This window comes from Melanerpes formicivorus, unplaced genomic scaffold (genome assembly GCF_026170545.1).
Source record: "Melanerpes formicivorus ecotype bairdi unplaced genomic scaffold, bMelFor1.0.p_v2 SCAF_55, whole genome shotgun sequence".
Lineage (NCBI taxonomy): Eukaryota > Metazoa > Chordata > Aves > Piciformes > Picidae > Melanerpes > Melanerpes formicivorus.
Window position 1 is genome coordinate 823,352 of NW_027142407.1, and position 27,306 is coordinate 850,657.

At 46.9% G+C, this 27,306-nt stretch overlaps 1 long non-coding RNA gene across 3 annotated transcripts in view; it reads left to right on the top strand.

Moving 5' to 3' along the window:
• LOC137452508 (uncharacterized) overlaps nucleotides 1-25,090 on the top strand; it is a 251,908-nt gene extending 226,818 nt beyond the window's left edge. Inside the window, exons 1-3 of one of the 3 annotated variants that reach the window (XR_010990101.1) lie at nucleotides 21,830-21,879; nucleotides 22,334-22,445; nucleotides 24,484-25,090. This is a non-coding gene — a long non-coding RNA (uncharacterized lncRNA). Of the gene's footprint in view, nucleotides 1-21,829; nucleotides 21,880-22,210; nucleotides 22,446-24,483 lie in introns of those variants that run through there. The other 2 variants (XR_010990100.1, XR_010990099.1) reach the window with 2 other exon arrangements.
• Nucleotides 25,091-27,306: the final 2,216 nt, after the last annotated feature.

Sequence of the window (27,306 nt, forward strand, 5' to 3'; positions counted from 1 at the left end):
ACTACCTGGATGTATGCCTGTGTGGACTACCCTAAGCAATCCTGCTTTGGCAGGGGGGGATGGACTTGGTGAACCCTGGAAGTCCCTTCCAACCTCTAATGTGCTGTTATATTGTGATACTGTGAAAATTAGTTGAACTTTGAGTCATAGTTTGAGATTCCATGCTGGTGAGACCCACCTGGAGCACTGCGTCCAGTTCTGGAGCCTCTAATTACAGGAAGGATCTGGAGGTGCTGGAAGGTGTCCAGAAAAGCGGCCACGAGGATGAGCAGAGGGGCTGGAGCTGCTGTGCTATGAGGACAGACTGAGAGAGTTGGGGCTGCTCAGTCTGGAGAAGAGAAGGGTCCAAGGAGACCTTATTGTGGGTTCCAATATCTGAAGGGGGGCTACAAGAAAGCTGAGAGGGACTTTTTGGGGTGTCAGGGAGTGATAGCGCCAAGGAGAATGGAACAAAACTCAAAATGGGTAGATTCAGGTTGGATGTTAGGAAGAAGTTGTTCCCCATGAAGGTGGTGAGAGACTGGCACAGGTTGCCCCAGGGAGGTGGTGGAAGCCTCATGCCTGGAGATTTGAAGGCTAGGCTGGATGTGGCTGTGAGCAACCTGCTGTAGTGTGAGGTGTCCTTGCCCATGGCAGGGGGGTTGGAACTGGATGATCCTTGAGGTCTCTTTCAACCCTAAAAATTCTATGATTTCTATGAATTTAACATCACCAAAGCGCAGAAATGAATAGCTGTGCTTCCTCAAGTTCTTTTAGGTGCCTTATATGCATAACATATTCCTGGGATCTTCCACATTCTACCAAACTTTTCCAAGAGAGATGCATTGCCCTTAAGATGACAAACCATTTATTTCCTCTCTCTTTTGTATTTTCTTTCTCTTTGTGCTCAATGTTATCTCTGATAAAATGATATTATATTTCCCCAAGAATGATAACAAAACAAAATAAAACAAAACAAAATCTTTTACAATGACAAAGCATTAATTTCCTCTCCCTTTTATATTTCCTTTCTCTTTGTGAAGTCATTCTGCCCTGTGCTCAGCATTGGTTAGGCCACACCTTGAGTCCTGTGTCCAGTTCTGGGCCCCTCAGTTTAGGAAAGATGTTGAGAGGCTGGAAGATGTCCAGAGAAGGGCAACAAAGCTGGGGAGGGGTCTGGAGCAAAGCCCTGTGAGGAGAGGCTGAGGGAGCTGGGGTTGCTTAGCCTGGAGAAGAAGGGGTACAGGGGAGACATTATTGCTCTCTACATCTCCCTGAAAGGAGGTTATATCCAGGTGGGAGTTGGTCTCTTCTCCCACGCAACCAGCACCAGAACAAGAGGACACAGTCTCAGCTGTGCCAAGGGAGGCTTAAGCTGGAGGTGAGAAAGAAATTCTTCCCAGGCAAGAGAGATTGGCCATTGGAATGTGCTGCCCCAGGGAGGTGGGTGGAGTTGCCATCCCTGGAGGTGTTTAGGAAGAGACTGGATGAGGCACTTGGTGCCATGGTTGAGTTGATTAGGTGGTGTTGGGGTGACAGGTTGGACTTGATGATCTCTGAGGTCTTTTCCAACCTGGTCTATTCTATTCATCTATTCTATTCTATTCTATTCTATTCTATTCTATTCTATTCTATTCTATTCTATTCTATTCTATTTTATTCTAACATAAAATCACAATCTTTTCCCCAAAGAATGCTAACCAAACCAAACCAAACCAATATTTTACATTGCTGAATACTTTGAACTTATTTGAACTCAGTATAATCTTTTTATGTAGCCTGTGGAAATAGATGTATGGAGGCATTTGTGTCTGGCCTGTGAAGCAGGCAGAAGTGCTGCACGTCATATTTATAAGCTCTGCCTTGAATTCTTTCTGCAGCCCACAGAAACCATCAAGCAAGTAACTTTTACAAGGAATGCAGACTCCTACTCAAAGTGAATAATTCTTGTTATAGAGCAAGCCAGGGGATGCTGAAGGCATACCTAGTGTTGTTGCCATTACAAGCTCCAGCACAAAATCCCAGTCCCTAAGCACTAGTGTGCCAGGAGGAGAATGAGGATGTTCAATAAACAATAAAGTGGCATTTTCTCTGCGTGAGCAAGCCAAGTCACTTCCCATCGAAATTCCTCAGATATGGAGTGTAGGAGGATGATTTCTGGCACCAAAAGATGGTATTTTTTTCTCTTGTTTGTTTGTTGTTTTGTTTTGTTTGTGCCTTTTTTAACAAGTAGGCAGAACAAAGGAAGCAAACCAGCACACTGCCTGAATCATGGATGTGTCCAGAGAAGGGCAGCAAGGCTGGTAAGAGGATGTGGAGCACAACCCTGTGAGGAGAGGCTGAGGGAGCTGGGAGTGTGTTAGCCTGGAAAAGAGGAGGCTCAGGGGAGACCTTAGTGCTCTCTACAGCTACACGAAAGGAGGTTGTAGCCAGGTGGGGATTGGTCACTTCTCCCAGGTAACCAGCACCAGAACAAGAGGGGGACATTCTCAAGCTGTGCCAGGGGAGGTTTAGGCTGGATGTTAGGGAAGAAATTCTTCAGAGAAAGAGAGACTGGCCATTGGAATGTGCTGCCCAGGGAGGTGGTGGAGTCACCATCACTGGAGGTGCTCAAAAAAGGCTTGGATGTAGCACTTGGAGCCATAGTTTAACTGTCAGGAGGTGTTAGGTATTAGGTAATCGGTTGGACTTGATGATCTCTGAGGTCTTTTCCACCCTGGCTGATTCTGTGATTCTGTGATTAGATGGTGTTGGGTGATTGTTGGACTTGATGATCTTGGAGGTCTTTTCCAGCTTGGTTGGTTCTGTGATTCTGTGTAAAGTAAAATAAAGAAGGTGACAATGCCCCAGTTGAAGTCTGGGACAGTGATATGAATATCAGACCCCTAAAAGTTGTGGGCATTTGACTGGAAGGCATCCAAGTTCTTTGCCAGATGTAGTCCCAAAGCACTTACTGTGAAATTCTGACACAAAGGTTTCCAACACCACTAGCTTTGCCTTCCCTGAACTCTAGTTTGGTATTCTGGCAGTTAGTGGTGTGAGGGTTACTAATCTGCCACTCCTGGAGTGAGCTGGGAGGGGGAAAAAAAAACAAACAATGAAAGACATTCAGGTTGTCTTCTTGCTACAACAAAGTGATGAACCTTTTGATCTGCCATATGCCAGGAGGAAAAGCTCTTGAGCAGCTCATTCGACACTTAGACGATGATTGTAATGATGTTTAATTCCCCTTTGGATGATATTGTTACTATGGCAACCAACCATTCTGAGGTGGTGAAGCCAAAATAGCGTCCCAATCTCAACATTTTTCCTATAGTTTCTGTTTCAGTGAAGGCACTGCAGCTACACAAGGCCTCCAAAAGTACCAATACGTAGGTCAGAACAATATGGGAATGGAATGGAATGGAATGGAATGGAATGGAATTGGAATGGAATGGAGAATGGAGAAGAATAGAATAGAATAGAATAGAATAGAATAGAATAGAATAGAATAGAATAGAATAGAATAGAATAGAATAGAAATAGAATAGAATAGAATAGAATAGAATAGAATAGAGAATAGAATAGACCAGGTTGGAAAAGACCTTTGAGATCATCGAGTCCAACCTATCACCCAACACCCATCTAATCAACTAAACCAATGCCTCATCCAGGCTCTTCCTAAACACCTCCAGTGATAGTGACTCCACCAGCTCCCTGGGCAGCACATTCCAATGGCCAGTCACTCTCTCTGTGTAGAATTTCTTCCTAACATCCAGCCTAGACCTCCCCCTGACACAGCTTGAGACTGTGTCCTCTTGTTCTGGTGCTGGCTGCCTGGGAGAAGAGACCAACCCCCTCCTGGCTACAACCTCCCTTCAGCGAGTTGCAGACAGCCATAAGATCTCCCCCTGAGCATCCTCTTAGAATCTTAGAACCATAGAATTGTCAGGGCTGGAAGGGACCTCAAGGATTATCTAGCTCCAACCCCCCTGCCATGGGCAGGGACACCTCACACTACAGCAGGTTGCTCACAGCCACATCCAGCCTGGCTGCAAACACCTCCAGGCCAGGAGGCTTCCACCACCTCCCTGGGCAACCTGTGCCAGTCTCTCACCACCCTCATGGGTAAAATTTTTCCTGTGCTTGCAACCCATGATGTGGAGTGGGGATGCAAGGGAAATATTCTCAGAGCCTTTTGAGCCAGATGCGAATTGGCTGTGATTGCAGGGCAGAGTTAATGGCTTCCGTGCCCATCTTCAGCTCTCTGTTCTCTTCTGCTCCTCAAAAGAGAGAAAATGAAACATGAATTTGGAAATAAAGCACAGAATAGAGCAGATGCAAATCTATAATGATGGACCTGCAGGCAGAAGGTGTTTGTTTAAGCTGCTGGTTATGAAAACCTGCTAATATTCAGCGTCCTTGTACTGGGAAAGGATGAATTTCATCCTTCCTGAATGCTTACAAAATGCTGTAAATATTTTCAGAGAATGAGGATGTGCTGAAGAGCCTTCACTAGAGTCAGCTAATCAAATGCTGTGCAACATCTAGGACTCAATAAATCCTTAGATTTAAATCTGTGTGGAAATCTGAACCCCCTGACTGCAGTCACAGCAGAGCACAACACACCCATGAAAATTCCAAACAAAACTCTGCTGCTGCTTGCATTTTCCCCACAGAATTACTGAGGCTGGAATAGCACCAATTGAATCCCTTTCAGTCCTCCTGTCTTCTTTGTAGTAGAATCATAGAATCATAGAATTGTTAGGGTTGAAAGAGACCTTAAGGCTCAGCCAGTTCCAACCCCCCCTGCCATGGGCAGGGACACCTCACACTACAGCAGGTTGCTCACAGCCACATCCAGCCTGGCTGCAAACACCTCCAGGCATGAGGCTTCCACCACCTCCCCTGGGCAACCTGTGCCAGGCTCTCATCACCCTCATGGGCAAGAACTTCTTCCAAACATCCAATCTCAATCTACCCATCTCTAGTTTTGTTCCCATTCCCCCTGGTCCTATCACTCCCTGACACCCTACAAAGTCCCTCCCCAGCTTTCTTGTAGCCCCTTCAGATACTGGAAAGCCACAATTAGGTTTCCTCAGAGCCTTCTCTTCTCCAGACTGAACAACCCCAACTCCCTCACTCTGTCCCCATAGGAGAGGAGCTCCTGCCCTGTAATCATCCTTGTATTGATAAACCTTCTGCTTACTACACAATATAGAGTTTGAATCATGGTCCTCCATTTTCAGTGTGGAGCTGTAGTCTTCCTCTCTTTGCCTGCCCTCATTTAACAGATTCCCAATATTGCTTTGCAATAATAAAGTCTAAATCATCTGTTAGGTGTTTTAAGGAGTGGAATGGCAGTTTAGAGAAAGAATTTCTTCTATTGGAATTATTAACAAGCCATGATATCACAAAAAGTTTGGCATCATCTAAATGAGGTTCAACAAGGACAAGTGCAGAGTCCTGCATCTGGAGAGGAAGAATAAACTGCAGCAGTACAGGTTGGGAGGTGATCTGCTGGAGAGCAGCACCATGGAGAGGGACTTGAAAGTCCTGGTGGATAACAAGTTCTGCATGGGACAGCAGTGTGCCCTGGGGGGCCAAGCAGGCCAATGGAATCCTGGGATGTATTAACAAGAGTGTGTCCAGCAGATCCAGGGAGGTTCTCCTCCCCCTCTACTCTGCCCTGCTGAGACCTCATCTTGAGTCCTGTGTTCAGTTTTGGGCTCCCCAGTTCAAGAGGGACAGGGAGAGGGTCCAGCATGTGAACTATGAGCATGATTAGGGGACTGGAGCACTGCCTGGTGAGGAGAGGCTGAGGGACCTGGTGCTTTTTAGTCTGGAGAAGAGAAGTCTGAGAGGGGATTGAACAAATGTTTACCAATATCTGAGGGCTGGGGGTCAGGAGGGAGGGGACAGGCTCTGCTCACTTGCTCCCTGGGATAGGACAAGGAACAATGGATGGAAGATGCAGCACAGGAGGTTCCACCTCAACACAAGGGGGAACTTCTTTACTGTGAGGGTCACAGAGCACTGAAACAGGCTGCCCAGGGAGGTTGTGGAGTCTCCTTCTCTGGAGGCTTTCCAAGCCCTGTCTGGATGTGTTCCTTTGTGAGCTGTGTTAGACGCTCTGGTCCTGCTCTGGCAGGGGGGGTTGCACTCGATGACCTCTTTGGTCCCCTTCCACCCCCTGACATCCTGTGAGCCTGTGATCTTTGTGATTGAACATGCAAATAACATCAAATAGCTGCATAAAAGCCAGTTGGTTATCTTTTTGTTGTTGTTGCTGTTGAACAAATGAAAACAAACCCAACTATTTTTGGCACAGCTGTGTTTCAATGGTGAGGGCAACTCAGAGGCTGGGCTTTCTATTTTTCTCCAGGTGCATCGATTTCTCTATCGTAGCATATAATTATTAGTCACATTGCTGCTTAGAATAAACTCCCTGCCTAGAAACACTGATGACAGCATAGGGTTAGCAATTTTAGTGGCTGAGTGAACAAATCCTAGCAGTGGTATGAAACCACCAGGGAGGCTGGAGGAATGACTGCTGGAACCAACAAGGACTAAGGCAATTATTAGTGCATCCTTGCATCTACAATCTTTCCCTGCTGTACAAGGAGATGTTATCATTTTCAGCAGAGAATAAAATTCAATTTTCTCTAATAGTGTCATTACTCTCAGCCCATATTGAATAATATTTGGGGGGTGGGGGGGGTGGGGAGGGAAGGTTTTGTCCAGAATGTGCATGCAAAAGGAAATAGCTCCTTTTTAGGGATGGTGACTGCAGAAAGATTGCACAGGAAGAGAGAACCTGGAATGGAATGGAATGGAATGGAATGGAATGGAATGGAATGGAATGGAATGGAATGGAATGGAATGGAATAGAATAGAGTAGAATAGAATAGACCAGAAACCTTCAAGATCATTGTGTCCAACCTATCATCCAACACCACCTAATCAAATAAACCATGACACCAAGCACCCTATCAAGTCTCCTCCTGAACACCTCCAGTGATGGTGACTCCACCACCTTCCTGGCAGCCCATTCCAAAGGGCAATCACTCTCTCTGTGTAGAACTTCCTCCTAACCTGCCGCCTAAACTTCCTCTGGTGCAGCTTGAGACTGTGTCCTCTTGTTCTGATGCTGGTTGCCTGGGAGAAGAGACCAACCTCTGCCTGTCTACAACCTCCCTTAAGGTAGTTGTAGAGAGCAATATGGTCACCCCTGAGTCTCCTTCTCTCCAGGCTAAGCAGCCCCAGCTCCCTCAGTCTCTCCTCACAGGGCATGTGTTCCAAACCCCTCACCAACTTTATTGACACCAACCTAGTGTCAGCTTTCACTTCATAGAATCATTGAATTTGTCAGGGTTGGGAGAGACCTCAAGGATTAGGTAGTTCCAACCCCCTGCCATGGACAGGGACACCTTATACCAGCTCAGGTTGCTCAAAGCCACATCCAGCATTGCTTTAAAAACTTCCATGGATGAGGCTTCCACCACCTTCCTGGACAACCTGTGCCAGTGTCCAACCACCCTCAAGGGGATGAACAACTTCCTAACATCCAATCTGAATCTCCCTCCTATAGCTTGGATCCATTTCCCCCTGCACCTATCACTCCATGACACCCTAAAAGGTCCCTCCTCAGCTTTCTTTAAGCCCCCTTCAATAATGGAGAGTTCACCTTATATATTTCTTTTATTCTTTTGTTATTTCATAAGAGTCAACAAGTTATGTAGCACAATTAATCATGGCTCAATCTTAACAAAATGTTATCCATGGCATAGGAAAGCTTCAGAGCATTCCTAGGTTTGGCATGTGCATTTGCATTCCAATATCCTTTGACATCTTCTCTAGATTATATATTAGCTATTCTGTGAGCATAACTGATTAATTAGAATTCTAATGACAGGGGCCTAAGCATCTTTTAATGCAGGGATTTGAAATAGAAGGTTTGATTACCAAGTGCAGAGTATTAGCTGTCATTGGCTACATGGGCACAGCTGATCTTTGAAATGAAGAGGAAAACAGATTGCCAATGCTTGTAGAAAGCAGCCCTGTGGAATAGGTCTTGGGGGTGCTGATGGATGACAAGCTGGACAGGAGCAGTCAGTGTGAGATTGGAGAAGAGGAGAGGAGAGGAGAGGGAGAGGAGAGGAGAGGAGAGGAGAAGGAGAGGAGAGGAGAGGAGAGGAGAGGAGAGGAGAGGAGAGGAGAGGAGAGGAGAGGAGAGGAGAGGAGAGGAGAGGAGAGGAGAGGAGAGGAGAGGAGAGGAGAGGAGAGGAGAGGAGAGGAGAGGAGAGGAGGAGAGGAGAGGAGAGGAGAGGAGAGGAGAGGGAGGAGGAGAGGAGAGGAGAGGAGAGGAGAGGAGAGGAGAGGAGAGGAGAGGAGAGGAGAGGAGAGGAGAGGAGAGGAGAGGAGAGGGAGAGGAGAGGAGAGGAGAGGAGAGGAGAGGAGAGGAGAGGAGAGGAGAGGAGAGGAGAGGAGAGGAGAGGAGAGGAGAGGAGAGGAGAGGAGAGGAGGAGAGGAGAGGAGAGGAGAGGAGAGGAGAGGAGAGGAGAGGAGAGGAGGGAGAGGAGAGGAGGAGGAGAGGAGAGGAGAGGAGAGGAGAGGAGGAGGAGAGGAGAGGAGAGGAGAGGAGAGGAGAGGAGAGGAGAGGAGAGGATGAATCAGGTTGGAAAAGGCCTTTGAGATCATCAAGTCCAACCTATCACCCAAACACCATCTAATTAACTAAACCATGACACCAAGTGCCTCATCCAGTCTCTTCCTAAACACCTCCAGTGATGGTGACTCCATCAACAGATGCATCAAAAGATGTGAGCCAGCAGATGGGGAGAGGGGATCCTGCCAATGTGTTCTGCTCCAGTGAGACCTCAGCTGGAATACTGCGTTCAGGTCTGGAGTCCTCAGAATAGGAATAATATAGACCTGTTGGAGGAAGTCCAGAGGAGGGTCATGAAAATGACTAAGGGGTTTGGAGCACCTCTGCTATGAGGACAGGCTGAGGGAGCTGGGGTTTGCTCAGACTGGAAAAGTGGAGGCTCCAGGGGGGAGCCAATTGCAGCCTTCCAGAAACTGAAGGGGACTACAAGAAGGCTGGAGAAACTGTGTACAAGGCCTGCAGTGAGAGGAGAGGCAACGGCTTCAAACTGGAGAAGAATAGATTTAGATTAGATGTGAGGAACAAGTTCTTTGCCCATGAGGGTGGTGGAACACTGGGAACAGGTTGCCCAGGGTGGTGGGTGAGGCCCCATCCCTGGAGATATCCAAGGTGAGGCTGGACAGGGCTCTGGGCAACCTGATCTAGTGGAGGATGACCCTGCTGACTGCAGAGGGGGTTGGACTTGGTGACTTTTGGAGATCTTTTTCCAACCCAGACCATTCCATCATTCTGAGATTCTATGATTCTCTGAAATAAGGATTCTAGTTGCCTTTTCTTTTTTATTTTCCCCCCTTTTTAACATTCTGTTATTCTGTAGCAGGCTAATGGCAGTACATCAAATATACTTCAGCACTGCATTATGCAAACAAAGAGAAGAAAGAAAAAGCTCACATGGGAACGAATAATATTTATATATGAAGGTAGCAAACACAATGTACATATGCTACTGAGACTCAAATTTCCATATCTGACACAGTCATGATTAGTTTTCCTTTGCTTGCATCCCCAGAACCCAGCACAAGAAAAGTGAACTCTTAAGAGCTGATACATCAACTGTCATAGAATCATAGAATGGTTAGGACAATCCCTATGAGGAGAGGCTGAGGGAGCTGGGATTGTTTAGCCTGGAGAAGAGAAGGCTCAGGGGTGACCTCATTGCCCTCTACAACTACCTGAAAGGTGGTTGTAGCCAGGTGGGGGTTGGTCTCTTCTCCCAGGCAACCAGCACCAGAACAAGGGGACATAGTCTCAGGTTGTGCCAGAGGAAGCTTAGACTGGACATGAGGAGAAAGTTCTTTACCAAGAGAGTCATTCGTCTTTGGGATGTGCTGCCCAGTGAGGTGGTGGAGTCACCATCCCTGGAGGTGTTCAAGAAGGGTTGGACGTGGCACTTGGAGCCATGGTCTAGTCATGAGGTCTGTGGTGACAGGTTGGACTCAATGATCCTCGAGGTCTCTTCCAACCTTAGCGATACTGTGATACTGTGACTGGAAGGGACATTAAGGATCAGCCAATTCCAACTCCCCTGCCATGGGCAGGGACACCTCACACTACAGCCACATCCATCCTGGCCTTAAAAACCTTCAGGGATGAGGCTTCCACCACCTCCCTGGGCAACCTGTGCCAGTCTCTCACCACCCTCATGGGGAAGAACTTCTTCCTAACATCCAATCTGAATCTACCCATTTCTAGTTTCGTTCCATTCCCCCCGCTCCTATCCCTTCCTGACACCCTACAAAGTCTCTTCCCAGCTTTCTTGTAGCCCCTTTCAGATACTGGAAGGCCACAATTAGGTCTCCTCTGAGCCTTCTCTTCTCCAGACTGAACAGCCCCAACTCCCTCAGTCTGTCCTCATAGCAGAGCAGTTCCAGCCCTCTGATCATCCTCGTGGCCTTTCTCTCCCCTCCAGCACCTCCAGCACCTCCAGCACCTCCAGATCTCTCTTGTAATAGGGACTCCAGAACTGGACACAGTGCTCCAGCTGTGGTCTCACCATAGTGGAGCAGAGGGGCAGAATCACCTCCCTCGTTCCTGCTGGCTGTGCTTCTCTTGATGCAGCCCAGGATGTGATTGGCTTTGTGGGCTTCAAGTGCATTATATAAAACACAAGAAAGAAGAAAGAAAAAAAGCCCACATGGGAATGATAATATTTATATATCAATGCGGCAAACAAAATGTACATGTGCTGCTGAGACTCAGATTTCCACATCTGCTACATTCATGATTGGCTTTCTTTTGCTTGCATCCCCAGAACCAGCACAAGGAAAGTACTCTTAAGAGCTGGTACAGGCACTAGCAAGGTTCATAAGATTTTCACAAGATTTTCTTGTGCTTTCTATGCTGAAATTAAGGACAATGAAGCACCTTTTAATTTTCCTTTTCTTTTATATATTCATTAAGAATGCAGGAGAAGGTATAAATGGCACATACCGGGCTGAATCAAGCATTGTGTATATTAACATAAAGATTCCTTTTTGGAAACACTCACATGAAAAGCACAGCAGGGTTGGGAATGTGACATTGCCGTGCACCAGAGGTCTTATGCTTGTGGAGCAGTAAGACGAAAATGAAGCCCTTCTTCAAACAAAACAAAACAAAACAAAACAAAACAAAACAAATCAAAACAAAACAAAACAAGAATTAAAAGTTTAGGTTGAAGGTGAGGAGAAAGTTCTTCCCAGAGAGAGTTGTTAGCTGTTGGAATGTGCTGCCCAGGGAGGTGGTGGAGTCACCATCCCTGGAGGTGTTCAAGAGGGAATTGGATGTGGCACTTGGTGTCATGGTTTAGTTGTCAGGAGGTGTTGGGTGACAGGTTGGAGTTGGTGATCTCTGAGGTCTTTTCCAGCCTTATTGATTCTGTGAAAACACAAGCAAACCAACCCAACAACCCAATAAACAACAACAAAAAAAGTGAAATTCTGCCCTGCAAAGGCCATTTTGTAAAGGTGAATATCAGGTACCAAAGGTTTCATAGAATCTTAGAAGTGTTAAGGTTGGAAGGGACCTCAAGGATCATCCAGTCCCAACCTCCCTGCCATGGGCAGGGACCCCTCGCACTGGAGTAGGTTACTCACAGCCACATCCAGCCTGGCCTTCAAAACCTCCAGGGATGAGGCTTCCACTACCTCCCTGGGCAACCTGTGCCAGTCTCTCACCACCCTCATGGGGAACAACTTCTTCCTAACATCCAACCTGAATCTATTTAATTCTATTCCATTGCCCCCAGTCCTATCCCTACCTGACACCCTCAAAAGTCCCTCCCCAGCTTTCTTGTAGCCCTCTTCAGATACTGGAAGGCCACAACTAGGTCTCCTCAGAACCTTCTCTTCTCTAGACTGAACAGCCCCAGCTCCCTCAGTCTGTCCTCACAGCAGAGCAGCTCCAGCCCTCTGCTCATCCTCATGGCCCTTTTCTGGACACCTTCCAACACCTCCAGACCCTGCCTGTAATAGGAGCTCAATTTCGTTACTGGAGAAGCTCTGCAGTGCCAGTCCTGCATCTCAATGCTATGCAATAATAAACATAAAGGATTCTGTGTGCAACTATTTAATATTGCAGATGCTACTGCTGTTAAATAGTAATATTGGTTAGCAATTACCTCTTGGTTCTGTTTCCATCCCTTATGCCTTAGGAGAAAGATTCTCTCCTCTATTACTGTTTATTTTCCTTTAATTTAAATTGTAACAAGTAAATGAGATTTTACCTTTTTTGTTTTTTGGTTTTTTTTCTGGGGAGGTAATTGTCCTATTTAACAAATTTCAGTGCTTTGATACTGGATTCCCTCACAGAATCAGAGTTGGAAGGAATCATCCACTTCCAACCTCTCTGCCATGGCCAGGGACACCTCACACTAGAGCAGCTGCTTACAGCCACCTCCAGGCATGAAGCTTCCACCACCTCCCTGGGCAACCTGTGCCAGGCTCTCACCATCCTCATGGGGAAAAACTTCTTCCTGACATCCAATCTGAATCTACCCATTTCTAGTTTGGCTCCATTCCCCCTAGTCCTATCCCTACCTGACACCCTAATGAGTCCCTCCCCAGCTTTCTTGCAGGCCCCCTTCAGATACTGGAAGGCCACAATTAGGTCTCCTTGGAGCCTTCTCTTCTCCAGACTGAACAGCCCCAACACCCTTGTAGTCACCTTAGACACCTCTGGTTTTAGACACCTCTGTTCCTACTTTTAGATGGGATTCCCTGAGGTTTTGAGCAAAAATATCTTGTAGGCCACACCTGGAATTTAGATTTTTTTTCTCCCATTTGTCTTCATTGTTACACTGCACTGGTTAGGCTGCACCTCGAGTACTGTGTCCAGTTCTGGGCCCCTCAGTTTAGGAAGGATGTTGACTTGCTGGAACGAGTCCAGGGAAGGGCAACAAAGTTGGTGAGGGGTCTGGAGCAGAGCCGTGTGAGGAGAGGCTGAGGGAGCTGGGGTTGCTTAGCCTGGAGAAGAGGAGACTCAGGGGAGACCTTCTTGCTCTCTCCATCTCCCTGAAGGGAGGTTGTAGACAGGCAGAGGTTGGTCTCTTCTCCCAGGCAACCAGCACCAGAACAAGAGGACACAGTCTCAGGCTGCACCAGAGGAGGTTTAGATTGGATGTTAGGAAGAAGTTCTATACAGAGAGAGTGATTGCCCATTGGAATGGGCTGCCCAGGGAGGTGGTGGAGTCATCATCATTGGAGGTGGTCAGGAGGAGACTTGATGGGGTGCTTGGTGCCATGGGTTAGTTGTTTAGGTGCGTTGGATTGGTTGAAGGGTTGGACACGATGATCTTGAAGGTCTCTTCCAACTTGGTCTCTTCTCTTCTCTTCTCTTCTCTTCTCTTCTCTTCTCTTCTCTTCTCTTCTCTTCTCTTCTCTTCTCTTCTCTTCTCTTCTCTTCTCTTCTCAGATTGGAATGGTTCATTTCTACCATGGAAAACTGCTTGGGTTTAAAGCACATTCCTTGTTTGTATTTATTTCTGTGTTGTGTGGTTTGTGTTTTCTTTATGAAGCCTTTATTTTAGCATTCTACGGCTGACAAACAGGCCCTGGGCTGGATGATTTCTTAACCTATACAATCTTGGAAGAAGCTCTACCTTTTGACTGTTGATTTTTCTAGTAATACAACAAAAACTTCCCTTTCCTTCTGTTTCCTTTTTCACTCCCTATGTTCTAATTGCAGAGCTCTGGGTGATGCATGAGCAGAAAAGGGGCACAGCTTGACTTCTTGCTTTCATGCTGTGCTTGAGAGACAACTAAGAATGAAAATAATATTTCTACTAGGAGACTGAGCAAATAGGATCTTGAAGGCAGAAGACTGAGCAAATAGGATCTTGAAGTCATTAGCAGCTAGAGAGCAGCCATGTGGAGAGGGACCTGGGAGTCCTGGTGGATACCAAGTTCTGCATGGGACAGCAATGTGCCCTGGTGGCCAAGAAGGCCAATGGGATCCTAGGGGTGTATTAACAAAAGTGTGCCCAGTAGATCCAGGGAGGTTATCCTCCCCATCTACTCTGCCCTGCTGAGACCTCATCTTGAGTATTGCATTTAGTTTTGAGCTCCCCAGTTCCAGAGGGACAGGGATCTGCTTGAGAGGGTCCAGCAGAGAGCTATGAGCATGATCAGGGGACTGGAGCACTGCCTGGTGAGGAGAAGCTGAGATCTCAGGGGCTTTTTAGTCTGGAGAAGAGAAGATTTGGAGGGGATTTAATAAGTGTTTTTAAGTATCTGAGGGCTGGGGGTCAGGAGGGAGGGGACAGACTCTGCTCACTTGCTCCATGGGATAGGACAAGGAACAAAGGATGGCAGCTGCAGCACAGGAGGTTCCACCTCAACACAAGGGGGAACTTCTTTCCTGTAAGGGTGACAGAGCCCTGGAGCAGGCTGCCCAGAGAGGTTGTGGAGTCTCCTTCTCTGGAGATGTTTAAGCCCTGTCTGGATGTGTTCCTTTGTGAGCTGTGTTATATGCTCTGGTCCTGCTCTAGCAGGGGGGTTGGACTCAATGATTTCTCTGGTCTCTTCTAACCCCTGACAACTTCTGAGCCTGTGAATAAATGTGGAATCCCCAGTTTTATTGAGCCCATTACCAGGCTAGGACTAGTACTGTCTGTTAGCAATCACAATATGCATGCAGTTTGACACCTTAGAAGCAGGAATTGTATTTCAAATTACTTTGATGTTGCTACAGAAATTTCTTTCAAGAAGCTAGTTTGAAAAACAGAAATATGTTTGGTTTGGGAAATACTCATCTTTTGAATCCATATAATAAAATATTTATAGGATTGGGACTACTCAGCACTGCTTAGGCCACACCTTGAGTCCTGTCTCCAGTTCTGGGCTCCTCAATTTAAGAAGGACATTGAGACACTTGAACCTGTCCAGAGAAGAGCAACGAGGCTGGGGAGAAGCCTCAAGCACAGCCCTGTGAGGAGAGGCTGAGGGAGCTGGGGTTGCTTAGCCTGGAGGAGAGGAGGCTCAGGGGAGACCTTATTGCTCTCTACAACTCCCTGAAGGGAGGTTGTAGCTAGGAAGCAGTTGGTCTCTTCTCTCTAGCAACCAGCAGTACAACAAGAGGACACAGTCTCAATCTGTGCCAGGGGAGGTTTAGGCTGGAGCTGAGGAGAAAGTTCTTCCCAGAGGGATTGGCCCTTGGGATGTTCTGTCCAGGGAGGTGGTGGAGTCCCCGTCCCTGGAGGCGTTTAAGAGATGATTGGATGTGACACTTGGTGCCATGGTTTGGTAGTCTTGAGGTGTTGGGTGACAGGTTGGACTGGATAATATTTGAGGTTTTTTCCAACCTTATGGATTCTATGATTTTAGGAAGTTCAGAAACAGTCACTGTTGATCCAGTGATCAACAAAACCAGTTGACAAATGTAACCTTTCCTGGGTCTGTGATTCTCCCCACTGCTAAAGCTGACAGCATGATGCAGGCCCTCTGGTTAGCCAGTTTCTCTTCTTGATCAGTCTGAATTTTGTGATCCTTCTCTCCTTAAAAACATGATCAAAATGTTTTCCTGTCATTTTTTCCTCCCAAGACTCCATTACCTTTCATCCCCTGACACAGGGAGGTGGTGAAGTCGCCATCCCTGGAGGTGTTCAAGGGGAGATTGGACGTGGCACTTGGTGCCATGGTCTAGTCATGGGGTCAGTGTTGATAGGTTGGACTTGATGATCCTCGAGGTCCTTTCCAACCTTAGTTATGCTGTGATTTCATTTCATTTCACATCAATCCTTTTTTCTCTGGTCATTCCCATATCCATGTATCTTGCATGACGTATTTTGACGGCCCCCAAACTGTAATCTGAGCTCTGTGATCCACAGTAATTACTAAAGAACTTGTGGATAAATCTTCTTTTGTGCTGCTCTTTCTCCAAATGCCCATTTATTATATGAAGGTAAAAAAGTAATCTATTTTCTGCTGATTTTTCATCCTTAAGCAATTAGGTGCCACAAGGATGTTTTATAGCCTCTAATGAGCATGCTTAGTTTTTCACCAAACTGAATCAACATTGCATTAATCATCTGTGAATGCAATGATATCCTTCTCAACTTCAGTGGCCTTCCAGTATCTGAAGGGGGCCTGCAAGAAAGCTGGGGAGGAACTGTTTAGGATGTTGGGTAGTGATAGAACCAGGGGGAATAGATCCAAGCTAGAGGAGGGGAGATGCAGATTGTACATCAGGAAATAGCTCTTCACCATAAGGGTGGTGAAGCCCTGGAACAGGTTGCCCAAAGAGGTAGTGGTAGCCTCATCCCTGGATGTTTTTAAGGCCAGGCTGGATGTGGCTCTGGGCAACCTGATCTAGTGGCAGGGGGGCTGGAACTAGATGATCCTTGAGGTCCCCTCCAACCCTGACAATTCTGTGATTCATCAAGTTGCCAGTTTCATCTAATGTCCAGGTTGATTTTTACCTCACCCCTCCCTAAATTACTATTCAAAACCTATTTCTGCAGGAAAAGAGAGTCAAATAACAGAATACAGAATTAACCAGGTTGGAAAAAACCTTTAAGATCATCAGGTCCAACCTATTACCCAACACCACTTAATCAACTCATCCATGGCACCAAGTGCCTCATCCAGGCCCTTCTTAAACACTTCCAGTGATAGTGACTCCACTACCTCCCTGGGCAGCACATTCCAATGGCCAATCTCTCTTGCTGGGAAGAATTTCTTCCTAACATCCAGCCTAAAGCTCCCCTGGTGCAACTTGAGACTGTGTCCTCTTGTTCTGGTGCTGGTTGCCTGGGAGAAGAGACCAACCCCCACCTGGTTACAGCTCCCCTTCAGGGAGTTGTAAGTGGCAGTATAGTCTCCCCTGAGCCTCCTGTTGTCCAGGCTAAGCAAGCCCGGATCCCTCAGCCTCTCCTCACAGAGCTGTGCTCCAGATGCCTCACCAGCTCTACAATATGAAGCTTAAAAACTATAAAGCTGGATCTCATAGGGTTTTGGGGCTTGTGAGAAAAACGAGGTGGCAGACTTAAATGAAGTGCAATCTCAGCTCACAATTAAATAGAAGCTTTTCAAAGCATAAGTGGAATCAAAGGAGATTTTAAAAGCTTCATAGAAGATAGATCTATTAGTGGCTATTTAAATGATAGTCCAGAACAAGGCAAGATGAGTATTGAACCAGGCACTCCTCTTTCATTTCTAGAGGCTGCTTGTTAATGCTTGCTGATATTACTGTTGGAGGAAAGAATGAATATCCTTCAGTAAAAAAGAGCAAAAGAAAAAGGCAGTAGTGGTGGTCTTCTATACTTCTGAAATGAGAATGCATCAATCTTCCATAAATGAATGTGGAAAAATGGGGGAAAAATTGAAATAATCCAATTACTTTCCTACAAAGCATCTCTTAGGAAAAATAATAGTCCCTCGGTATCTCAACTGACCTGAAAGAGACAAACTGCTGCAGGAAGCTCTTGGTGTGTCAGGAGGCAGAGGGGAAGATTAGTTTCCTCACCCTGTTCTATTTACAGTCTGCAGGTTTGGCTGCTGGTGTGAGCAAAAGATTAGCAGCAAAGCAGCAGCAGCAGCAACAATTTTCTGGAGAGCAGAGGTTCACACATAGTTGCTTCTGCAGTTAGGCTGAAAGCGAAAATTAATGCTGCAGAATTAGGAGGCAGCACTGCAGTGATGTGTGTGGAGGCACAAGGTATTATAAAGCAGTTGCCCAGGGAGGTGGTGGAGTCACTGTCCCTGGGGGTGTTCAGTTTTGTGTGGACATGGCCCTTTGGGATGTGATATAATGGCCATGGTGGGGTTAGGTTGATGGTTGGGCTGCATGACCTGAGAGCTCTTTCCCAACTAAACCAGGTCTGATCCATATAACAGTAAATAATTTCCTACATGTTCTGAGACTGCCTGTGAAAGGCCTGGGGGCAGTTGCAAAAGATGGAGCTAAGACAACGGAGAAGAAGAAACTAAAAGGGGAAAGGTTTTCATTCTTCATCGTGGTAGAACATGGCAATGCTGTTCAGACCTGCTGCTAGGCAGTGTTGTGCTGGATTTGGAGCTAGGAGGTTTTGGTAGAGGGAGAAAGGGATGTTAGGAACAGATTTTTAACCATGAGGTGGTGGAAGCCTCATCCCTGGATGTTTTTAAGGCCAGGCTGGATGTGGCTCTGGGCAACCTGATCTAGTTGAGGATGTGCCTGCTCACTGCAGGAGGGGTTGGAATAAATGACCTTTGGGGGTCCCTTCCATCCCAGACCATTCTGTGATTCTGTGTGATTCTGTACTGTGGCTCCTATAAATCATAGAATCATAGGATTGTTAGGGTTGGAAGGGATATCAAAGATCACCAGTTCCACCCCCCCTGCTATGGGCAGGGACACCTCACACTACAGCAGGTTGCTCACAGCCACATCCAGCCTGGTCTTCAAAACCTCAAGGGATGAGGCTTCCAGCACCTCCCTGGGCAACCTGTGCCAGTCTCTCACCACCCTCATGGGGAACAACTTCTTCCTAACATCCAATCTCAATCTACCCATCTCTAGTTTTGTTCCATTCTCCCTAGTCCTATCACTCCCTGACACGTTACAAAGTCCCTTCCCAGCTTTCTTGTAGCCCCCTTCAGATACTGGAAGGCCACAGTAAGCTCTGCTCAGAGCCTTCTCTTCTCCAGACTGAATAGCCCCGAGAAGCTTCAAGAAGCTTCCCTGCCTCCCAAATCAGATCCACTTCTGGCCAAGGTCGAGCCAGTCAGTGCCTCTGACATAACATATTTAAGAGGAGAAAGCCTGTTGGTTAACAGCTTTTTATTTTGGGACCTCTTTTGGTTTGGAAAGGAGTGGGCTGGGAAGGAATGCCAGCCATGCAGACCACTGAGGAGGTGAGGAAGGAGGCAGAACAGCCATTACCCTTCAGGCTGTGGTGAGCCTTTGCAGGCCTTAGAGATGAGTGGTGGAGAAGAATCTGCAGCCCTTGAAGGACTTCATGCTGGAGCAGGGGACTGATCCTGAGGGATGCTGTGACTCTGATGGAGGGCCACAGAAGAGGGGTGAAGGCCTGTGGAGAGTTGTCTCCTATGGGAGGAACACTATGTGACCACAGGGGAGGACTGTGAGGAGTTTTCCTTGGAGAAGGAAGGAGAAAAAGAAACAACAATCCCAGACTGGGGCTGAACAACTGTTATTCAATTACATAACAAAATTGATTAGGAATATGGAGGCATTATGCCTAAGAATTGTGAACTACTTTGTTGGAACTTAATATACCTAATACTTTTAATTTGGAAATCCTGCTCTTTGGCCTCTCTGGGTGTGCTGAGAATCCTATCCTCCAAAATCCAAGCAGAGTGTTGTCCTGCTGACTGAAAAGGAAAGCTTAGAACAATGTTTCCTCATTAACTCATTGACCACACTTAGTGTTGCCAATTTTCTGTTCACTGTTGTTGGATGTGCCTAAGTGTGGCTCCAGGGCATGCCAGAAACTCTACCTTCCAAATGTCACCCTACTAAACCTCACAATTGATCAATGAGAGCATGCTGCTAAGGGCCAGTTCAAAAATTAGTTTAGCATTTGGACTTAAAAGTTTATCTTGCAGAGTGGCTTTGGAGGCTTTTCCAGGCTTTGGCAGTGCTAATGAGAAGGGTTTCATAAGCCTAAGAATTGGTCTGATTTCATTAAAGCAGCTAATATAATTGGACAAAAGATACTGACTCTCTCCTCAGGTTTTTCTTATATTAAAAAGGTATAATATATTTTTTACTATTATCTTTTTTAATATGAAAGTCATAGAATCATTGAATCGTTAGTGTTGGAAGGGACCTCAAGGATCAGCCAGTCCCAACCCCCCTGCCAAGGGCAGGGACACAGAATCACAGAATCACCAAGGTTGGAAGAGACCTCAAAGATCATCCAGTCCAACCTGTCACCACAGACCTCATGACTAAACCATGGCACTTAAGCTGGAGTTGTTGAAAGATCTATAGAGGTGGTTCAGGGCAAACACCTCACACTAGAGCAGGTTACTCACAGCCACATCTAGCCTGGCCTTCAAAACCCCCAGGGATGAGGCTTCCACCACCTCCCTGGGCAACCTGTGCCAGGCTCTCACCACCCTCATGGGCAACAACTTCTTCCTCACAGCCAATCTCAATCTACCCATTGCTAGTTTTGTTCCATCCCCCCCAGTCCTATCACTCCCTGACACCCTAAAAAGTCCCTCCCCAGCTTTCTTATAGCCCTCTTTAGATTCTGGAAGGCCACAATTAGGTCTCCTCAGAGCCTTCTCTTCTCCAGACTGAACAACCCCAACTCCCTCAGCCTGTCCTCACAGCAGAGCAGCTCCAGTTCTCTGCTCATCTTCATGGCCCTTCTCTGGACACCTTCCAGCATCTCTAGATCCCTCCTGTAACACAGGTGCCAGACCTGGCCCCAGAGCTGCAGCTGTGGTCTCAGCAGAGTGGAGCAGAGGGGGAGAATCCCCTCCCTGGCCCTGCTGGCTGTGCTCTCTTGCTGCAGCCCAGGATGTGATTTGCTCTCTGGGCTGCAAATGCTCACTGTTGGCTCCTGTTGAGCTTCTCCTCCCCCAGCACCCCCAGGCCCTTTTCTTCAGGGCTGCTTTCAAGCCAGTCACTCCCCAGCCTGTATCGGTGCTTAAATCCTTGTTTGCTAGGTAGAAATGTCTGATTGATTTTATTTTATTTTATTAATTTTATTTAATTTCATTTCATTTATTTAATTTCATTTCATTTTATCTTATTTCATTTTTCTCTATGCAAGAGATTATCACAGGATGCTAAGGGTTGGAAAAGAACTCTGGAGATCATCAAGTCCAACCCCTCTGTGATTGTAGATTGTTATTTTTTTATAAGATTATTTCAAAGCCTGCACAAAGAACCTCTCTGCAAGTTACAAAATGTACAATGCTACCTCCAACCCTTTAACATTAATTAAACCTGCTTCAGATGATTTCCAGGATCAAGGTTTTAATGTATGTGCAAATACCTGGTGTTAAACATCAAAAGAGGTTTCCTTTGTAGTGCTAAAATACCTGTCTAGATTACCTGCAGGTGCAGGTGTGTATTTCTGTTAGTGATGTAATGCAAAGCTCATTTTCATTTGCTTTTTAAGGACTCTTCATAAAATCCACAGAAAGACCAAGAACACGAGGCCTCTGCTTCCTCTGAACAATCATTTTGAGTGGTCCTGGGGGTGCTGGTTCCAATGTCTCACCACCTTCATGATGAAGAATTTCTTCCTAACATCCAATCTGAATCTACCCATTTCTATTTTTTTTCTCCCCTTTCCCCCTAGAGAGGTTGTAACCAGGTGGGGGTTGGTCTCTTCTCCCAGGCAACCAGCACCAGAACAAGAGGACACAGTTTCAGGCTGCACCAGGGGAGGTTTAGGCTGGAGGTGAGGAAGAAGTTCTTCTCATAAAGAGAAATTTGCCATTGGAATGTGCTGCCCAGGGAGGTGGTGGAGTCACCATCCCTGGAGGAGTTTAAGAGGAGCCTGGATGAGGCACTTGGTGCCATGTTTGAGTTGCTTAGATGGTGCTGGGTGATAGGTTGAACTGGGTGATCACTAAGTTCTTTTCCAACCTGGTTAATTCTATTCTATTCTATTACCTGACACACCCTAAATGTCCCTCACCAGCCCCATTTTCCACTCAAATCCCAGAGCACCTGGGCTCTGTTGCAGTCTCCTCCCACCCCAGCTGTGGCCACTTTGCCCTCCCCACCCACTCCCTTATTTAATTCCACTTAGGAGAAGCAGGAGCCCTAAGCTGAGCCCATCTGGGCTGAGGATCCTTCTCTCATCCCTGGTGAGTGCCCCTGGTTCACACTGGGTGTTGGTGGTGGTAACAACAAAGGCCGGGGGGCCTGGTGGCCCCCTGGTTGTTAGGGCCAGCATTGATGACTACTCCAGTATCATCCCTGGGTGCTGGCTGTGCCTCCTCACTGGGGCTGGGCTCCTCTGGGTGGTCTCTTGGTTGCTGAGGGTCTTGCCCCCAGGTCTGGGATGGTGGTGGTGGAGCAGGAGCTGTTTAGTCTGATGTTATTATGCTAATTACAGTTCGTTTGTTTTTTTCCTGGTGGCCCCTTGAGTCTGCTTTCATCATTTCATAAATCTCTGCTTTTGTGCCTCATTTGCAGACCATTTCTTCCCCCCCCCTCATTGCTTCTTTTCAGAAATAAGGAAAGGGGGGGGGGGGGGAGGGGAGAGAAAGCAATAAAGCATACCAGGAAAAGGCATTCACTTATCAATCAACTCTGAAGAGGAAGCCTTCAGGAAGAGGAGCAGGTTGGAAAGTGAGAATCACTTCTTCAGAATCACAAGACAAATTTCATGAAGAACAGAGAGAATAAGACTGCCTCTTCTCCTCTGTTGGTATGTTTCATGGTGGTAAGTGCAGCTGAAGCTGGCTTGGGAATCTCAGTCACCCTTCTCCACAGCAAGAATCACTGAGGAAGGGACATTGTGGCAAGTGAATCCCCATCCCTCATAGAGAAATACAGAATTAACCAGGTTGGGAGAGACCTCAGAAGTCATAAAGTCAAACCTATCACCCCATCTAATCAACTCAACTATGGCTTCAAGTGCCTCATCCAGGCTCTCTCCCCATCTGTTGGGGGGAATTCTCAACTTGCCACACCTTATAAAAGGGAGATGTAGGCAGTGTGGGAATGGAGTAACACAAGATTACACTTTCCACTGTGCATCTTCCAGACTGTCTAGTCCTCCTGAGAGAATTCCCTATTGTCCTTAAAGGCATCCAGCCTCAAACCATAGCACATACTCAGGCAAAGCACAGCCTTAACATGAAAGTATGCTTGCTTGATGGTGTCCCAGGGAAAGACATCTTCCTTGAAAGAAGTCTGAAATTCTTGGGGTGGTAAAAGTTAATGAAAAGCAAAATTTCTGGGCACTTTAGGCAGTGAAGGTACATGAAGGCCTCCTACATGGTTAGCTGTCCTCAAAGCAGGCTTCTGCTTCTCTCTGCGCTACTGTCCTGCTGGGTGTCCTTGAGGAAGCGGGTGCACAAATAAGTGCTTTTCCTACCTGTGAAGTGACACTGACCTGCTTTGTAAGAGGCCCTAAAAACGAGGGAGGAAAAGCATTATATAAGGAGCAAGTATTATTATCGTTGCTCCTAGCAACTAGCATCCTGCTTCCTGACAGCCACAAGAGCAATTCTCAAGTGACAAAAATCCCAGCCCTAATTCTTTTCTCTCATCATTTTCAATCTTGAAACTCCAGCTCTCACCTCTTCTTCTAGTGCTAAGGGTGAGAGAAGTATTTACACGATGCAATATCTAGGGAGGGTCATTCTGCCTCCTGCTGCTGGAATTAAAGGGAGGTTGCAAGGTTCTGGTACCGGCTTTTGAGTCTTGTGCTGCCCCAAAGTTATCCAGACAGATCATAAACTGTTTTTAATGTGGTCAAATATCTACCAGCAGCTCAAAAGGTAACTTGAAGGACGGGACTATGAGAGCATGATCATCGGTAAGGAGGGGGAAGGGCTGCAGCAGAGGTGCCAGGGTGAGAACACACTGGCAGGGAGCTGGGGGCTCCCCACAGCAGTGGCTGCAGGCAGGACCTTCTTTTCCAAGCACTTCCAGACTCAGCAGTGCCCAGCCAAGGACTTTTCTGTGTAGGTGGCAGAAGTGACATCTCCTCTGGTGCCAGCAGTGGTGTGGCAGCAGGAGCAGGGCAGGAATTGTGCCCCTGGACTGAGCACAGGGGACGCCACAGCTTGAGTGCTGGGGTCAGCTTTGGGCTCTTCACTGCAAGAAGGACATTGAGGTCCAGAGAAGGGCAACAGAGCTGGGGAAGGGTCTGGAGAACAGGGCTGGGGAGGAGCAGCTGAGGGAGCTGGGGGTGTTGAGCCTGGAGAAGAGGAGGTTGGGGGAGACCTCACTGCTCTCTACAGCTCCCTGAGAGGAGGCTGAAGACAGCTGGGGCTTGGGCTCTGCTCCCAAGGTACAAGGGACAGGACAAGAGGCAATGGCCTCAAGCTGTACCAGGGGAGGTTTAGGTTGGACATGAGAAAAACCTTCTAAGCCAAAAGAGTTGTCCAGGCCTGGTCCAGGCTGCCCAGGGAGGAAGCTGAATCCCCAGCCCTGGGTGTATCTAAAGCACATCCAGAGAGGGTGTAGTGGTGGCCCTGGTAGGGGTAGCTCATGGTTGGACTTGATGATCTGGAAGGTCTTTTCCAGCTGCTGTGACTCTGTGCTTCTGTAATCATTTTCCTCCCACCAAAGAATCAAACTCTAGCTTTGTGCGGGCTGGCTTTGCACAGCCTGCTGTTCCCCTGTGAGAGGAGAGGGGAGGAGTGCTTGGCACACTGGCTCTAAAAGCAAGTGCTTTTTAAAATTATGGAGTTCATCCAGGCTTGATGAAGATATATTAATGTGTGTTATGACAGGAGCTGTGTCAAATTCCATGGTAAAATGAACAAAACCAGGACTCGGGCTTGGAATCCGAAGCCGCAGGACTGCAATGAACACCTATTTCCTGCTCAAACAGGGCACGCACCAGCAAGAGGAAAGAAGGCCTTGAAGCTGTGACAGGACAAGTCTCTTCCACTGGTCTGAAATTTGCTGGAATGATTTCTAATGAATTTTGCTGGAGTGGGCGGAGAGCGTTTGCAGAGCGCTGTGCTTTGAACCCAGACGGCAGTGGGCAGGAAGCAGAAGGGAAAGAAGTTGCTGTTCCTGGCTTGTTTCTGCTGCACACTGCCCTGTGACAGCAGGTGGGCTGCTTCTGCACACAGACACTCGCTTCCCCTGCTGAAGTAACGTCAACAGGTTTTCTTTGGAATGCAAGGACACTTTGGAATTCAAACCTCCTTTGCTTCATTTCCATTTCTATGAGTTTTCAGCAAAGATTTGGGGGTGGGGGAAATAATCCCTACCTAAATCTGGAAGTGATTCTTAAAGTAGAGTTCAGAGCAGATCCCTCCTAGTTTGAATTATGACTCATGAACTGAAACAACACACAGGTGTAAAACTTCCCTCCTAAAGGTAGAACAAAATAAAACAACCTGTAAAATTAGATTGGTTCACAGCCTTTGCTTTGTGTCTTCTACTCTGCCATGGTTTATTTTTGGCTCTTGGGTAAGCATCTCTCAATTTAACAAGTCCCAGTGCCAGGTGCTGCACTTTGGCCACAGCAACTCTGTGCAGCTCTACAGGCTGGAGAGCAGCCAGGCAGAAAGGGATCTGGGGATACTGAGTGACTGAACATGAGCCAGCAGTGTGCCCAGGTGGCCAAGAAGGCCAGCGGCATCCTGGCCTGCAACAGAAATAGTGTGGCCAGCAGGAGAAGGGAAGTCATTCTGCCCTGGACTCAGAACTGCTTAGGCCACACCTTGAGTCCTGTGTCCATTTCTGGGCTCCTCAATTTAAGAAGGACATTGAGGCACTTGAATGTGGCCAGAGAATGGCAAGAAAGCTGGGGAGGGGTCTGGAGCACAGCCCTGTGAGGAGAGGCTGAGGGAGCTGGGGTTGCTTAGCCTGGAGAAGAGGAGGCTCGGGGAGACCTTCTTGCTCTCTACAACTCCCTGAAGGGAGGTTGTAGCCAGGTGGGGATTGGTCTCTTCTCCCAGGCAAACAGGACCAGAACAAGAGGACACAGTCTCAAGCTGTGCCAGGGGAGGTTTAGAGTGGATGTTAGGAAGAAATTCTTCCCAGAAAGAGAGATTGGTCATTGGAATGAGCTGCCCAGGGAGGTGGTGGTGTCACCATCATGAGATGTTTAGGAAGAGCCTGGATGAGGCACTTGGAGCAGTGGTTGAGTTGATTGGATGGTGCTGGGTGATAGGTTGGACTTGATGATCTCAAAGGTCTTCTCCAACCTGGTTAATTCTATTTTATTCACTCAGGGTAGGTCACACAGGAGTGTGTCCATATGAAGAAGGAGACTCTATGACCTCCCTTGGCAGACTGTTCCATTGCACTCCCACCTTCATAGCAAAGAAGTTTTAACTCATGTTGAGAGGGAATTTCCTGTGATTGAGTACACCCCCAATGCTCCTCCTCCTATCACTGGGTAGCACTGAAAAGAGTGGCTCCATCCTCCTGGAGGTCAGATATTTGAAGATAGAAACCTTCTGGAGTTTCTGCTCTACCCAAAGTACCACCACACAAAATGATAGCAAGGACTTGTCTCTACCAGGGCATTCTGTGAATTGACAGAATGTTAGGGGCTGGAAAGGTCCTCAAAAGATCATCCAGTCCAACCTCCCCTGCCAGAGCAGGATCACCCAGATCACAGGAACACATCCAGGCAGGTTTTGAATATCTCCAGAGAGGGAGACTACACAACCCTCCTGGGCAGTGCTCCATCACCTTCACAGTGAAAGGTTTTTTTCCTCCTGTTTCCATGGCACTTCCGCTGTCTCATTTTCCTCCACTGCCCCTTGTGTTGGCATTGGGCAGCACCCAGCAGAGCCTGGCTCCAGACTCTGGGCACTCACCCTGCACATCTTTATCAACACTAATGTGGTCTCCCCTTCTTCAATGCTTCCTTTCTGTCACTCCTTTATGAAAATAAACAAATAAACACAAGAACTAAAATAAATACCCAAAAAATACACAAATGTGATTACTTCTTGTGGAAAAGAAAAATTTCCAAATTAAATGTATATGGCTTGAAGGAAGAAGGATTCCTCACACCCTTTTTTTGTCCTTCATCCTGGTGGACTCTCAGAAATCAAACTGATAATCTTTTGGTGTACTCTGTACCAACTCTTAACATCTTAAGAACTTACTCACCTGCACTGATGAACATCTTGTCCCTTGCTTAGGGACAGATCTGTTTTCCTCTTTCCTACCCTTCTGCATCACTCTCTGCCATTCAAATCTCAGATGACAACTTACAAGCTCTCCCTCTTGTTCCACTCTACTGTGTTCAACACTGAAGATGAAGTTTTGGAGGTCCAATTTATATAATTCAAGGAAGTTATTCCTATGCTTTTGGGGTTTGTGCAGCTTAAATTTCTTTCTGGAAAGACCTGTAAAAAATAACTGAGTCCTGTAGAGAAAACCTTAAAACATGATTATTTATGCCATCTATATGCTCTTAGCTTCCCTTAAATTCAATATTAATAAGAATGGAAATGCTATGGATAGAGTCCAACCCATCTGGGTGAAATTTCTAATGCCTTTTAGAATAGAATTGAATTAACCAGGTTAAAAAAGACCTTCAAGATCATCAAGTCCAACCTATCAGCCAACACCATCTAATC